Raw genomic sequence first — 15,134 nt, forward strand, 5'->3', positions numbered from 1 at the left:
GTTAGTGCCCGCGTGGCAAGCCTACTGCCCGCGCAAGTGAGTCATGCAGCCAGATGATGATGCAACAAAAGTGAGATGAAGGGGAGAATCAAAGCGAAGCGCAGCAGAGACCAGGAACTGAGGTGGCGCAATTGACAGGGAACCTCTCTCCACATCAGAGGTCCCCAGGATCAGATCCCAGTGAATCCTAGAAGAGAAAAAATGAGAAGAGAAGACAAAAAGAGAAACAGATACAGAAGATCACACAGCGAATGGACACAGACAGAAAAACAGCAGGGCAGGGGGAGGGCACCGGGAGGGGTTGGGGAGAAAAAATGTGTTGAAAAGAGCTTCCCAACTGTGTGACGCAGGCCACATTTAACCTCTCTAAGCCTCAGTTTCCATATCTACCTTCTAAAGTCTGCTGTGGGGATTAAATAAATCCACTTCTATAAAGTGCTTGTAAGTTCAGTGCCAGGCGTTCATTAAAAATTCACTGCTCACATATGTGTTATGATTGGACACTAAATCTTAAAGTCAGTGATCCTGGCTGGAAAGGACCTTTAACAAGCATTTTTGAGTAAATGAAATATGATGGCTATGATGGCGGATTTGACTGAGAAAATTGTGTTTGGGTCAAAAAGAAGATGTGATAAAGTAATGAGACTGTGGTTTCCTATGACTAGGGAGGAAAGGCCAAAAAGAGGACTTTCAGAAGTATTTAAGCAGCAGCAGCATATTGAAATAAATGCGTCCAGCCTCACAGGGCTAATTCTTTAGAAGACAAGACTCATTTAGATGTAGACATTGCTTTTTTTTTTTTTTTAGGAGGTAGTGGGGCCTGAACCCGGGACCTCACCCATGGGAAGGAGGCGCTCAACCACTGAGCTCCGTCCACTCCCCGCCTCTTTTTAAACATGTTGTTTATGCTGTTGCTTTATGGCCGCAGACCCGTCGTGCCTCCCTTATCCTTTCGGAGCCCCTGGCTCGTGTTCAGCGCAGCGGCAGATTCTCCGTCCTGGCCCTCTTAGAGCTGATCCTGTGGACTGTGTTGTAGTGGGGCGGCCGCCGCTGCCGTTCCCTATTGCCCGCGGAGAGGCTCACGCTCGGCTTGGTCATGGCGTCCCCTGCCCCGGGCTCAGCAACTAGAGACTGAGGAGGTTCCAGGCTCTGCCTGTCACCCAACTGTGCGACCTGAGCCAGCTTAAATTATGCCTCTGAATCCCAACTTCCTTGTCTATAAAATGAGAGAGAATTGTACACCAGTGTTCAAGAGAGCATAATTCACAATAGCCAAAAGGTAGACACAACCCGAGTCCATCGACAGATAAATGGATAAACAAAATGTGGCATGTACACAAAATGAAATATTATGCAACCATAAAAAGGAATGAAGTTCTGACACGTGCTACAACATGGATGAACCTTGAAGACATCACGTTGAGTGAAATAAGCCAGACACAAAAGGACAAATATGTTATTTCACTTACATGAAATACATAGCATAAGTAAATTCATAGAGACAGAAAGCAGGTGATAGATTACCAGGAACTGGGGGAGGGAGTCGTTTCTTAATAGGTACAAAGTTTCTGTTTGGGACGATGTTGGCACAATATTGCAAATGCAATCAACATCACTGAATTGTACGTATGACAGTAGATAAACTGGGAAATTTTGTGTTTTGTATGTCACCACAATAATTTTTTAATGAAATAGATGATACTCTGGTGTTGCTTTGTTTTGTTTTTCACTACAACCAGAAAGAAATTAAACGTCACCAAGTACACACAACACACAACGGAAGGACATGTTTCACAAATGCCAAGGCCACTTCCAACTCTGAACATTCTGTTTTTCTAATGGAAAATGATCTGGACAAGAGGCAAAAGCCCAGGTCATTCGTGGCCGCCAGCCTTAGGGAATCCTGGGCAAATTTCTTCACCTCTTCAAAGCCCTTCTCTATATAATCAGGTGCCTGCGTTTCTAAAATTCTGTGTTGTGATGAGTGTTCAATTCGACAACCATTTTCCGGGCACCCTGTGCAGGCACCTTCTAAGCTTAGGGCTACAAAGGGCATTGAGTCAGTGACCTGCCCTCCAAGGACCCATCGCCTTCCGAGTGAGCACAAGGTGCAAGCCTGAGCCAGAGCTGGTTTACAGCCGGCCTGACCACGCTCCCCTGCGCAGTGAATATACTAGGAGTTGCCAAACACATTTATACTCTGGAGGAAAGGTGTTTTTTGTTTGTCTTGGTTGTTTTTGTTTTTGTTTTTGTTTTTAGGAGGCACCAGGGATTGAGCCTGTTTGGTTGGTTGGTTGGTTGGTTTAGGAAATACCAGGAATTAAATGTAGGACCTGGTCCATGGGAAGCAGGCGCTCGACCACTGAGCTACGTCCGCTCCCCTGAAAGGGGGTTTTGAAGGGGAGCCTCTGGCTGTTCTCTAAGGTCAAAGTCCGCTTAAGGCAGGCTCTGATGATATGGACAAATGCTGCATGCCCTGCAAGTTACAAAGGAAAAATGCAGAACACGAAATGTGGCTACCTGCTGAGTTAATTATCTCGCTGCAGTTTAATGGTGCTTTTGAGCCCTTGCTCCCCCACCCTATGCGTTGTTTATGTTAGCAGTTAGAATCTTTAAGAACCAATGTCATGCAAAATAATTATATTCTTAGTAACACCAAACATTTCCTCATTTAAGACCCACAGTCATATCATATCCATCGGATCACTTTCCATCAGAGAATACTGTTTGAATTATCAGCTCAAAAACTGATAAAACAGTTGGGAACTGCCCAACAAAGGCAAATGCCAACACAAAAAAAAACTCTCCAAGCCAATCAAGTTTATTTCTAAGGCGGAACACAGCCTTGAACTAGAGGTCTAGACAGCAGGTGAACAGCCGGCGAATAATCGCCTTCAACAGGATCAGCGCTTTAAGGACCGCAGAAGTAAATAAGATCTTCCGCGTGAACAGAAGGCCTTGGTTGGGTAAAGATGAGACACACTCAGGTTTCCCTTCAGCTGCACAGTCAGAAGTAGACTCGTTGCTGGCTCGAGTGCGAACGCCCAGCTGTAAACAGCTTGAACAGCTCTGTGGGGCCCGACGATTGCCCCGTTGAAAGGCAGGACGCGAAAGTACTCCTCGTTTCCAGGGGTTATTCTGCGAGCCTTAGCAGCCTCTGGGTGCTTTGTCCTGCTTCCCCTCCATGCGAGTGAAGTCTCCTTGTAGGAGCCCCAGCTCCTGCGCTCGTTCTCTCACGGTTACTGTTTAACCTTTACGCACAGCAGGGAAGTAAAAGGTAGAGGAGCTGCCCGCAAAATGGGCCCATCCTAACGCCACAAAAGTGGAATTCTCTCTCGAGAAACTGCAGCGTAGCCACAGACCCATGACTGGGGTGAACTCAGCATAGTTTGGGGTAGAGTTTTTTGGAAAGCAGTACGGTCACCCAGAAAGCCACTGCACGCCCTGCAGTCATACATGTTTGTTGCTCTAGCCCTGGGGAATCAGCTCTGTTGAAGACCAGGTCCCTGCTCTCGAGGAGCTCAACGTGCAAGTGGGCGAGAGAGATAATCAACAAACAAATGCACCAGGTGTCAGGTGGCATCCAGGGCAGGGGAGAATGATAAAACAGGGTTGGGGGTCAGAGGCTGAAGGGATACAAATAGCTGAGACAGGAGGGATGCAGGAAGAGACCCTAGCAAGGGCAAAGCCCCAGCTGGGGTGTGCCTGGCATGTTGGGGGACCCCAAGGTAGCCCTGCAAGGAGCTGGTGGCAGGAATTCCTCCCGGTAACCTCTGACAGGACACGTTGAGTATGACGGTGATTAAAAAGCTTCCTGTGTGGAGGCAGAGGTGGCTCAAGTGATAAGGCCTCCGCCTACCATGTGGGAGGACCTGAGTTCCATCCCTGGGGGGTCCTGGTGAAAAAGAAGAGAAAGCGTGTTTGCGCAGCGAACCAGTGCCCGCATGGTGAGCCGAGTGCCCGTGCGGTGAGCCGAGTGCCCACACAGTGAGCCGTGTGCCCGCATGGCAAGCCAAGTGCCCCAGTGGGTGCCCGCATGGAGAGCCAGTGCCCGCGCAGCGAGCCAGTGCCCATGTGGCAAGCCGAGTGCCCGCATGAGTGCCTACACAGTGAGCCAGTGCCCGCGCAAGTGAGTCACGCAGCAAGATGATAAGGCAACAAAAGAGAGACGAAGGGGAGAGTCAAGGTGAAGCGCAGCAGAAACCAGGAACTGGGGTGGCACAGCTAACAGGGAACCTCTCTCCACATCAGGGGTCCCAGGATCAAAATTTGGTGAATCCTAGAGGAGAAAGACGAGAAGAGGAGACAAAAAGAGAAATAGATACAGAAGATCACACAGCGAATGGACACAGACAGCAGAAACAGCAGGGTGGGGGCGGGGGAGAAAAACAAAAAAGAGGTTTCTGTTAAAATCCGTGGTGACGCTCTCCCCAGCGCATGGTGGCTCCCTTCTGCCCAGGACTGGTCCTCACACCTTCTAATGCCTCCACCTTTCTCCTGAATTTGATATTTTTGAAGGACCAAATTGGCTGAAATCCAAGCAGCCTCAGAGGCAAAGCCAGAATAGAACGAAATCAAGAAAAGTAAATCTGGTCTTAAAAGTATTTGTAAAACCGGAATATTATTCAGCCATAAAAAGGAAAGAAGTTGATGCATGGCGCAACAGGGATGACTCTTGAAAAGATTATGCTAAGTGAAAGAAGCCAGACACAAGAGAATAAACACTGTATAATTCCAGTTATATGAAATATCTAGAATAGGCAAACTCATAGAGACAAAAGTACATAGAAGTTGCCAGGGGCTGGGGGAGGGCGAATGGGGGGTTGTCGTGTAAGGGGTACAGCATTTCTGTCTGGGGGGATGAAATGGTTTTGGTAATAGATGGTGGTGACGGTCACACAACATTGTAAATGTAGTCAATGCCACTGAATTGTACACTTAAAATAGTTAAAATGTCAAATGTTATATATGTTAATACTATAAAAATGAATTAAGATATATTTGTAAAAAAATAAAGAAAATAGGTCGGGTTATTTTCTGTTGATCTACTAAGTTACAAACACTATACATATATTATCTTATATATAGATATGACTATTCTCATTTCAAAGATGAGAAACCAGCACCTCAAAGAGATTAAGCAAAATGCTTTAGATCACACAGTTCTTGGAATCAAGATTTGAACCCAGGGAAACGGATGTGGCTCAACCAATTGGGCTCCCATCTCCCATATAGGAGGTCCTGGGTTCGATGCCTCCTGGTGAAGGCAAACTGACCCACGTGGCAAGCTGGCCCATGCACAGTGCCGGCCCATTCCCTTGTGTGGGAATGTCGCCCAGCGCAGGAAAGCTACCCTGCGCAGGAATGCCGCCCCGACGCAGAGAGCTGGCACAGCAAGATGATGCAGCAAGAGACACAGAGGAGAGAAAATAAGAAGACATAGCAGAACAGGGAGGTGAGGTGGCACAAGAGAGTAATCGCCTCTCTCCTGTTCTGGAAGGTCCCAGGATCCGTTTCCGGAGCTGCCTAATGAGAATACAAGCAGACACAGAAGAACACACAGTGAATGGACAGAGAGCAGACAATGGGGGCAACAGGAAGGGGAGAGGAGAAATAAATAAAATAAATCTTAAAAAAAAAAAATTTGAATCCAGACAGTCTGACTCTAGAGGCCATGTTCTTTTCCACTCCACAAAATCTCCTCTTACATACTGATACGGGCGTTCTATACCGTGGAACCATGGCCAACACAGTGGTACAAAGTATTGTCAAGGACCACCCTTCACAGTGACCCCCTATAATTGTTTGTACATAGTGGCTGTCACTTAATTCCCCAAATCCAAGAGTTCTCCTAAATGTGTGCCATGTTCCCCCTGCAAGTCGGGTCATGCCACAGCCGAGGAAGTGGCGCAAGGTCCAACTTCAGACCAACCCACATCTTTTTTTTTTTTCAGATTTATTTGTATTTATTTCTCTCCACTCCCCCCCGCCCCGTTGTCTGCTCTCTGTGTCCATTCGCTGTGTGTTCTGTGTCTGCTTGCATTCTTGTCGGCAGCACCAGGAATCCGTGTCTCTTTTTGTTGCGTCATCTTGCTGAGTCAGCTCTCCACGTGTGCGGCACCACTCCTGGCAGGCTGCACTTTTTTTCACTCAGGGCAGCTCTCCATGCAGGGCACACTCCTTGTGCATGGGGCTCCCCTATGCAGGGACACCCCTGTGTGGCACGGCACTCCTTCCGCACATCAGCACTGCACATGGGCCAGCTCACCACACGAGCCAGGAGGCCTGGGTTTGAACCCTGGACCTCCCATATGGTAGGCGGATGCTCTATGAGTTGAGCCAAATCTGCTTCCCCCAACCCACATCTGAGCTGGTGCTGTGGACCGGCAACTCATGAGACCATGGCAGGGAGGCTCAGATGTTAGAGACATTGTCATAGCCTTTCAGTTTAACTAGGACTTTCTCTGAGGAGGCTTCACTTCTAAAATAAGGCTGAATGTGCAGCTTTCACACATGCAATGGCATGAAGAAGCTAACAGTTCCCTTTCTCCAGGGAAACTTCTAGTATGTGGAATCATGGGATGGGATGGGCAAATTCAGGCCCATTCACTATTCCGTTTTTTACCAAGTGATTATCCTGTGTGTGCTTGAACACTTCAGTTTCCAGGGAACGCATCGCCTCCTGGGGCAGTTATTCTGTCCTTGGGCAGCTCTGACTGTTAGAAAATCCTTCCTTACACCGTGCCGAAATCTGTCCTCCTGAAGTCACTGTCCTGTGAAATGAGCACACTTCCAGGAGGCTACACAGTGCGCTTCTGATCCCAGTTCTGCACGGAAGCCAAGCATTTACTATCTTCCCCTATTAATACAGTCACAGTGGTTTTGACATACTATTGAATCATATTGAGATTTTCATCAATTAAAATCTCAGTGGTGGGAGCAGATGTGCCTCAAGCGATTGGGCACCTGCTTCCCACATGGGAAGTCCTGGGTTTGGTCCCTGGTACCTCCTAAAAACAAAAACACAAGCAACAGGCAAACAGACAGAGGCCAGCTCAGGGGAGACAGTGGTTGGGCGCTGGCTCCCCACACACGAGGTCTGCGCTTCAATTCCCGGGCCCAGGACCAAACAAACAAACAAACAAAATCTCTCAGCGGTGGGGAGTGGAAGTAGCTCAAGTGACCGAGCACCTGCTTCCCAGGTACAAGGTCCGGGGTTCAATCCCCATGACCTCCTAAAAACAAAAGGACAAACAATAAACAAACAAAAAAACAACTTTCATTGGGGTGCAAATGTACTCCGCGGTTGAGCGCCTGCTTCCCACGTACGAGGTCCTAGGCTCAATCCCTTGTACCTACTAAAACAAAAAATCTAAGTGTTTTCTTTCTCTTTGGTTTGTTACGTTAAGCCCAACAGCTGGGTCCACATGGGTACGGTGGTTTAATGGACACAATCACAAGCCTATTTCATCTCTATTAAGCTTTTCACTAGACTTCAGTCTAGTGAGGAAACCTCCCGGGATCTTAATGTTGAGACCCATTTTCTTGCTATTCCTGCACTTTCACTTCGCCTGTGATGATTTGGGGACGCATCTCACCGACAGGGGCTCAACATCAAGCGCTGACAGATGCTGTGGACTGACTGTGAATGGATCAGCCGGGCTGGTGGTCAGTGCTCCCGCTCGGAGTGCCAGGGGCAGCGAGCTACTCCAGTGGCTTGTTGCTCTGCAGGAATGAAAACACGCTATTGTCAGATCTCCAAATCTGCAAGAGAACCTGGAGTTATAATTTTTTTTTAATGTAAAGTCATTTGATTTTTTAAACAGTGATTCCGTTTTTTAAAAAAATTTTTCCTTTATTTGAGAAGTCATAGTTTTATAGAAAATCATGCATAAAATACAGGATCCCCATATACCTCCCCACCGCTAACACGTTGCATTGGTGTGGCACGTCTGTTACAATTAAGGAGAGCAAATGTTTACGTGTACTCTCACTTAAAGTCCACAGTTTTACTTAGGACTCACTGTGTACTTTAATTCCACGGATTTTTAAAAAATATCTTTATTCTGTTACCAAATATGCAATCTAACATTTCCCCCTTTTAATCATATTCAGATGCATATTTCAGAGCTGTTAAATGCATTCATAATGCTGTGCTACCATCACCCCCGTCCATTCCCACCATGCCACACGGGAACCTGCACGTCTGAAGCTTTAGCTCCCCATCCCCTACCTCACCCATCCCCTAGTAGCCTAGACAGGAGTCTAGATTCTGATTCTATGAGTTTGCTTAATCTAATTTTTTCAAACCAGTGAGATCATCCAATATTTGTCCTTCTGTGTCTGGCTTATTTCATTCAACGTGATGTCTTCAAATTCTTTTTAACAGCATGTGAGCCAAAAAAAAAAACGTCTAGGGAACAGATACCTCCTGTGAGTTCCTAGTTGGCATTTCGTCCGTGTGGTCGTTAAGCGCATTGAACTGAAGGGACAGTGGTCAGAGCCTGTGACACACACTAGAAACCACCCTCCAGAGCTGCCTGAATGCATTCACCAGCACTCTCTGGACGTGGTCCTTCAAGCACTCCCTAAACCCCCTACTAGACTAACATCCAGCCTACCCCTCGCCACCGGGCCCAGGTAACACTGGAGACTGCTTCAGAGAGGACGCCGCGCTATCTCAGAAAGGAGGATAAGCAGGGGGTCAGAGGTCAGGCTCTGGTGTCACGGGGGCGGGGGGGTCTGGTCTTCCCTCTGCCACTTGCTGGCTGTGTGGCCTTGGGCAAATCCCTTCACTTCTCTGTGTTTTACTTTCCTATCTGTAAAATGGAGATAAGAATAATATCTATTTCACAGTGTTGATGTGGGTATTTTACAAAATCCTATGTGCTTAGCACATAGGAATTACTTGATCTATTTTACCTGCACTGTTGTTGTTGCTACTGCTACTGTTATTACTAGGAATGACAGTCTTATCTCTGGGATCCACTGAAGATGGTGACTGGGCAATGGGAACAGCCCAGAGGGTGCAGACGAGATGCCCTGGAGACACACCCAACTTACGTCATCCACTCGTGGTCCCTCGGCAGGTCTCCTCACCACAGTGCTAAGACTCTTCTTGGAGCAAACACCTCCAGCAGTGAGAGGAGAAACATTCACTCTGTCTTCGTGCAACACAGACCAGATCATGCCACTCCTCTCCTCAAAAGCTTTCAAAGAGGGAGCGGATGGGGCTCAAGTGGTTGAGCTCCTGCCTCCCACATAGAAGGTCCCGGGTTCAAATTCCCAGCTCCCAGTACCCCCCCCAAAAAAAATAGGCTTTCAAAGAGCTTTCCTTTTTCTGACATTCTTCACCTGTCATTTGAGGTTCTCCCCCACTAGTCTCTGCCCACATCTTGAGCTCATCTCCTAAGACACCCTCTCCAGAGTGTTCTGTACACCTGCCTCTCCATTCCCTGAACATGCCTGCGCCCTTCCATATCCACCCTGTGCACCTTTTCCTCCGGGGAGGTGTCCTTGTCTTACGTGTCACTGACTAAATCCATTCCACCTTCAAGCCTTGTGAAATGCAGGGAGTGGATGTGCTCAGGTGGTTGAGTGCCTGCTTCCCATACGCAAGGCCCTGAGTTTGATCCCCAATACCTCCTGAAAACAAACAAACAAACAAAAAACGACTCTCCTTGGGAAGTGGATGTAGCTCAGTGGCTGAGCACCTGCTCCCCACGTACGAGATCCTGGGTTCAATCCCAGGTACCTCCTAAAAACAAACAAAACAACAAAAAAGCCCTGGTGAATTCAAGGCCCCCGTGGGGAAGGGAGCCGAGGCTGTGCTGTGGGCCTGGGTGCCATCACAGTGCTGAGTCATGGGTGCTGAGTCATGCTGAGTCATCCGTGCTGAGTCATGCTGAGTCATGGGTGCTGAGTCATGCTGAGTCATGGGTGCTGAGTCATGTTGAGTCATCGGTGCTGAGTCATGCTGAGTCATGGGGCAAGGCCCAGGCGCGTGCGCCTTGCCAGTCTGATTGGCAAGCCCCTAAATTACCATATCCCTATATTTCCCCCCTTCCCCTCCTCTTCCCCAAACTCGTCTGCAGATTGCGCATGAACCCACACGCTCTGGGCTCTCCCAATAAATTCTCCTGCTTCTTCTGGCCGGTGTTTGTGTGAGTTCGTAGCGCGGTCCTCTTCGCTGCAGCTGGTTTGCGGCCCGGCGGCGGTTCCCGGAGCGAAGCAGAGAGTCGCCCCGACAACCCATATCCCACGCCAGCAGGGGGAGGAAGGCCCTCTCCCCCTGCGGAACAGGTCCACGAGGTGCAGCCGACCAGCCGCCTTCACCGTGGGAATGTCTTCTTCCTTTGAAATTCTTTAGCCCTTTCTGTTTCTACCACTTACTTGGCATTTCGCATATTCTGCTCTCTACTTGTGCTTGACAGGAAGCGACAGGAGAAGAGAGTCTCATCTTGGGCTTTTGGTGACCATCCTCTCACACACACGCACCTATGCACACACGCCACGCCAGCCCACACCGCCCCCGCCACATGGCACGAGGCAGAGAACATCAAGAATGCTCAATAGAGAAGCAGACTTGGCCCAGTGGTTAGGGCGTCCGTCTACCACATGGGAGGTCCGCGGTTCAAACCCCGGGCCTCCTTGACCCGTGTGGAGCTGGCCCATGCACACCCCATAAGGAGAACCACCCAGTGCGAAAGAAAGTGCAGCCTGCCCAGGAATGGCGCCGCACACACGGAGAGCTGACACAGCAAGATGACACAACAAAAATGAAATACAGATTCCGGGTGCCACTGATAAGGATAGAAGCAGTCACAGAAGAACACATAGTGAGTGGACACAGAGAGCAGACAACTGGGTGGGGAAGGGAGAGAAATACATAAAGAAAATAAATCCTTAAAAAAAAAAAAAAAAGAATGCTCAATAAAGAAACACTTGGGACTGAATGAATGGCCGGAAGCCCTGTGCCTTTCAACAGGAATAGCCCAATAAATTCCACCAGTACTGCCTCCCGGCAGGAGAGGCCACACCGAGGCTCCCACGGAGGGCGAAGCTGCTGCCAAAACCCAGACGCGCCCTGCGCAGCCGTCCACCTGAATCTAGATTCTGCAACGCGGCCTGCGGGTTGACAGCCTGAACCACAAGCCTCGGCAGCAGAGCTCCTCGCCCACACGCTGGCGCCAGGTGCTAAGGAGACTGGCCGCAGTTACTCAGCCAGCTCGGCCCGGCAGGCCAGCGGGTGCAGGGGCGTGGGAGGCCTGCACCCAGGCTGTGAGGCCAGGAGACCTGTCTGCAAAAGCAGCCCTGGCCTGGACGGGGGAAAGAAGTGATGAAAGTCTAGAGCCTGAAGATCCAGGGCTGGATGTTGCAGGGGGATGTGTACTGGGTTGGGGGGGGGCAGATACAGAACGACCTGGAAAGTCATGACTGAATGAACAGGGACAGAACCTAGACTCGGTCAGGTTCATTTCCCCAGTTAGAAGAGCTGTGCGATCCTCGGAATAGGAAAGAATGAAGGAAACCATCAAATTTTAAAAGGTATAGAGTTGGGGGTACATATCTTAAGAGACCCCCCCCCAAAAAAAAATAAAAGAAATACAGAAACCAATCAAATGACGTAAGGGTTGAAGATCTCCATGAGTGAGCCAAGAAGGGGTTCTGGCTGTGCGATCGTTCTTGAGTTAGGAAGTCACTGAGAGAGCACCTTCTTCAGTTGGCTGTTTTTTGTTTTTGTTTTTGTTTTTCTCAAGATATTTCTTAATTTCCCTTGCAATTTCTTCTTTGATCCACTGGTTGTGTAACAGTGTGCTGTGTAGTTTTCACCTATTTATAAGTTTTCCAGTTTTCCTTCTGTTATTTAATTTTAGCTTTATTCCACCATGGCCTGAGAAGATACTTTGTATGGTTTCAATATTTTTTAATATATTAAGATTTCATTTGTAGCCTAACATATAGTCTATCCTGAACAATATTGCTTGTGCACTTGAGAAGAATGTGTATTCTGCTGTTGATGGATGGAGGGTTCTGTAAGTGTCCATATGTCTAACTGGTTAATAGTGTTGTTCAAGTCCTGCATTTCCTTATTCATCTTCCGCTTAGATATCCTAGCAATTATTTTTTTTACATTTTTAAAAAAGATTTTATTTGTTTGTTTTTAAACTCCCCCCTCCCTGAGATGGCTCCCTCGTCTGTCTGCTCATTGTGTCAGCTCACTGTGTCTGCTCCTCTTCTCTAGGAAGCACTGAGAACTGAACCTGGGACCTCCCATGTGGGAGGCGTGTGCGCAACTGTCTGAGCCACATCTGTTTCCCCCTGGCTGCAGAGTCTACTGGCTGCAGTGTCTGCAGGTTGTGGTGTCTGCTCGTTGCAGCATCTGCTCATCTTCTTTAGGAGGCATCTGCTTGTCTTCTTTAGGAGGCACTGGAAACCCAATCCAGGACCTCCTGTGTGGGAGGCAGGTAGCCAACTGCTTGAGCCACATCCACTCCCCTTCTGTCAGTTATTGAAAGTGGTGTATCAGGGAAGTAGATTTGGCTCAACTGATAGAGCACCCACCTACCACATAAGAGGTCCAGGGTTCAAACCTAGGGCCTCCTGACCCGTGTGGTGAGCTGGCCCACGTGCAGTGTTGATGTGCACAAGGAGTGCCGTGCCATGCAGGGGTGGCCCCTCGTAGGGCAGCCCCAAGCACAAGGAGTGTGCCCTGCAAGGAGAGCCGCCCCACGTGAAAAAATGTGCAGCATGCCCAGGAGTGGCACCGCACATATGGAGAGCTGACACAGCAAGATGACGCAACAAAAAAAGACACCGATTCCCGGTGCTGCTGACAAGAATGCAAGTGGACACAGAAGAACACACAGTGAATGGACACAGAGAGCAGACAACTTGGGGGGGGGGGGGGGAGGAAGGGGAGAGAAATAAAATTTTTTTAAAAAGTGGTGTATCAAAATCTCAAATGATTATTGTGGAACTCTGTTTCTCCCTTCAATTCTGTCAATATTTGTATCATATTTTGGGGCTCTTATGTGAGCTGCATTTATGTTTTTTAATCATTATACCTACTTGTTGGATTGAACCTTTTATCAATATATAATATCCTTCTTTGTTTCATATTCCTTTTTGACTTAAAGTCTGTTTTCTCTAAAAATAATACAGCCACTCTGACTCTCTTTTGATTACTGTTTGCATGGAATAACTTTTCCATCATTTTACTTTTAACTTCTTTCTGCCTTTGTACTTAAAGTATCTTGCAGACAGCACAGAGCTGGAACATGCCTTTCATCCAATCTGCCCACATCTGCCTACTTTTTAAAAAAACAAATCAATTTTATTGATATATATTAATGAAGCATACAATCCATCCAAACTGTACAATTAATGTTATAATCACATAGTTGTGCATTCATCACTTCAATCATTATTAGAGGACCTTCATTATTTCAATAATAATAATAAGCAAAAAACAAGCAAACAAGGAAAACCTTCACCTCTCAGTGCTTCCCCTGCTCTACATAGCTGCTGTTTCTGGTTATTCTTGCACAATTATCTATTTATTTATTAAGCTTTATTGAGATACATTCACATACCATATAATCTATCCAAAGTGTATAATCAATGGCTTTTAGTATAATCAAAATTTGTTTTTGTGGTGATGACTACAAAAAAATTTAGAACAATTTCATCACTCCAAAAAGAAAACTTCCACACCTTTTAGCAGTCCTTTCCTAGCCCTATATAACCACTCATTCAATTTTATCTTTATAAATTGATTTATATTTACATTTTATATAAACATCTGCCTTTATTTTTTATTTGTTTTTAAAGATTTATTTTTTCATTCATTTCTCTCCCCTTCCTCTCTCCCCCATTGTCTGCTCTCTATGTCCATTCACTGTGTGTTCTTCTGTATCCGCTTGCATTGTCAGGCAGTACTGGGAAACTGCCTCTTTTTTGTTGCATCATCTTGCTGCATCAGCTCTCCAAGTGTGTGGTGCCACTCCTAGGCGGGCTGCACTTTTTTCACATGGGGTGGCTTTCCTTGCACCCCTACACGGGGGCGCCCCTGCATGGCACAGCACTCCTTGCACATGGCAGCACTGCGTGTGGGCCAGCTCACCATACAGGTCAGGAGGCCCTGGGTATAGAACCCTGGACCCACCATATGGTAGGGGGACACTTTATCAGTTGAGCTACAACTGCTTCCCAACATCTGCCTTTAATAGGGGTGTTTAATCCATTAACATTTAAGGTAATAGCTGAAAATTTACTTTGGCCATTTAGCTATTTGTTATCTGTATGTCTTGCATGTTTTTTGTTCCTCAATTATTCCATTACTGCCTTTTAAAAAAAAAGTTTGGTTACTTTTTTGTAGTATGCCATTTTGTTTCCCTTCTTCTTTCCTTTTGCCTATATTTCTTTAGTTATTTTTTAATTGATTATCACTGAAAATACAATGAACATATTAAACTAATAACGTAGTTCAGCTAATACCAACCTAGTTTCAACAGTATACAAACTGTCCACTCCTATGTAACTCTCTACTCCTATATACCTCCATCTATCTCCCATTACATTGTTACTGTCTCAGATAGTACCTTTATACATTGTCTGCCCATTAACGTAGATTTACAATGTTATTTTATTTTTTTATTAATTTTTAAATTCAATTTATTTACTATGGTTTTTTCCTTCCCTTCCCCCTCCCCCTGCTGTTTGGCTGTCTGTATCCATTCATTGTGTAATCTTCTGGGTCTGTTTCTTTTTGTCTTCTTATTTTCTCCTCTGGGCTTCACCAGGATTCAATCCCAGGGACTTCCAATGTGGGAGAGAGGATCCCTGCTGCTTGCACCACCTCAGCTCCTGGTTTCTGTTGCATCTCACCCTGACTCTCCCCTGCATCTCTCTTTTGTTGCATCATCATCTTGCTGCATTGCTCACCGCACAGGCCTGGCTCACCACACAGGCACAACTTTACCGCGAGGCCCCTGGGACTGAACCCGGGTCCTCCCATACGGTAGATGGAAGCTCAATCGCTTGAGCCACATCCACTTCCCTACAATGTTATTTTACACATACGACTAAGTCATATGAAGCAGTTACAAACCAAAGGTACAATAATAGAGAAT

Source organism: Dasypus novemcinctus, chromosome 6 (genome assembly GCF_030445035.2).
Source record: "Dasypus novemcinctus isolate mDasNov1 chromosome 6, mDasNov1.1.hap2, whole genome shotgun sequence".
Classification (NCBI taxonomy): domain Eukaryota; kingdom Metazoa; phylum Chordata; class Mammalia; order Cingulata; family Dasypodidae; genus Dasypus; species Dasypus novemcinctus.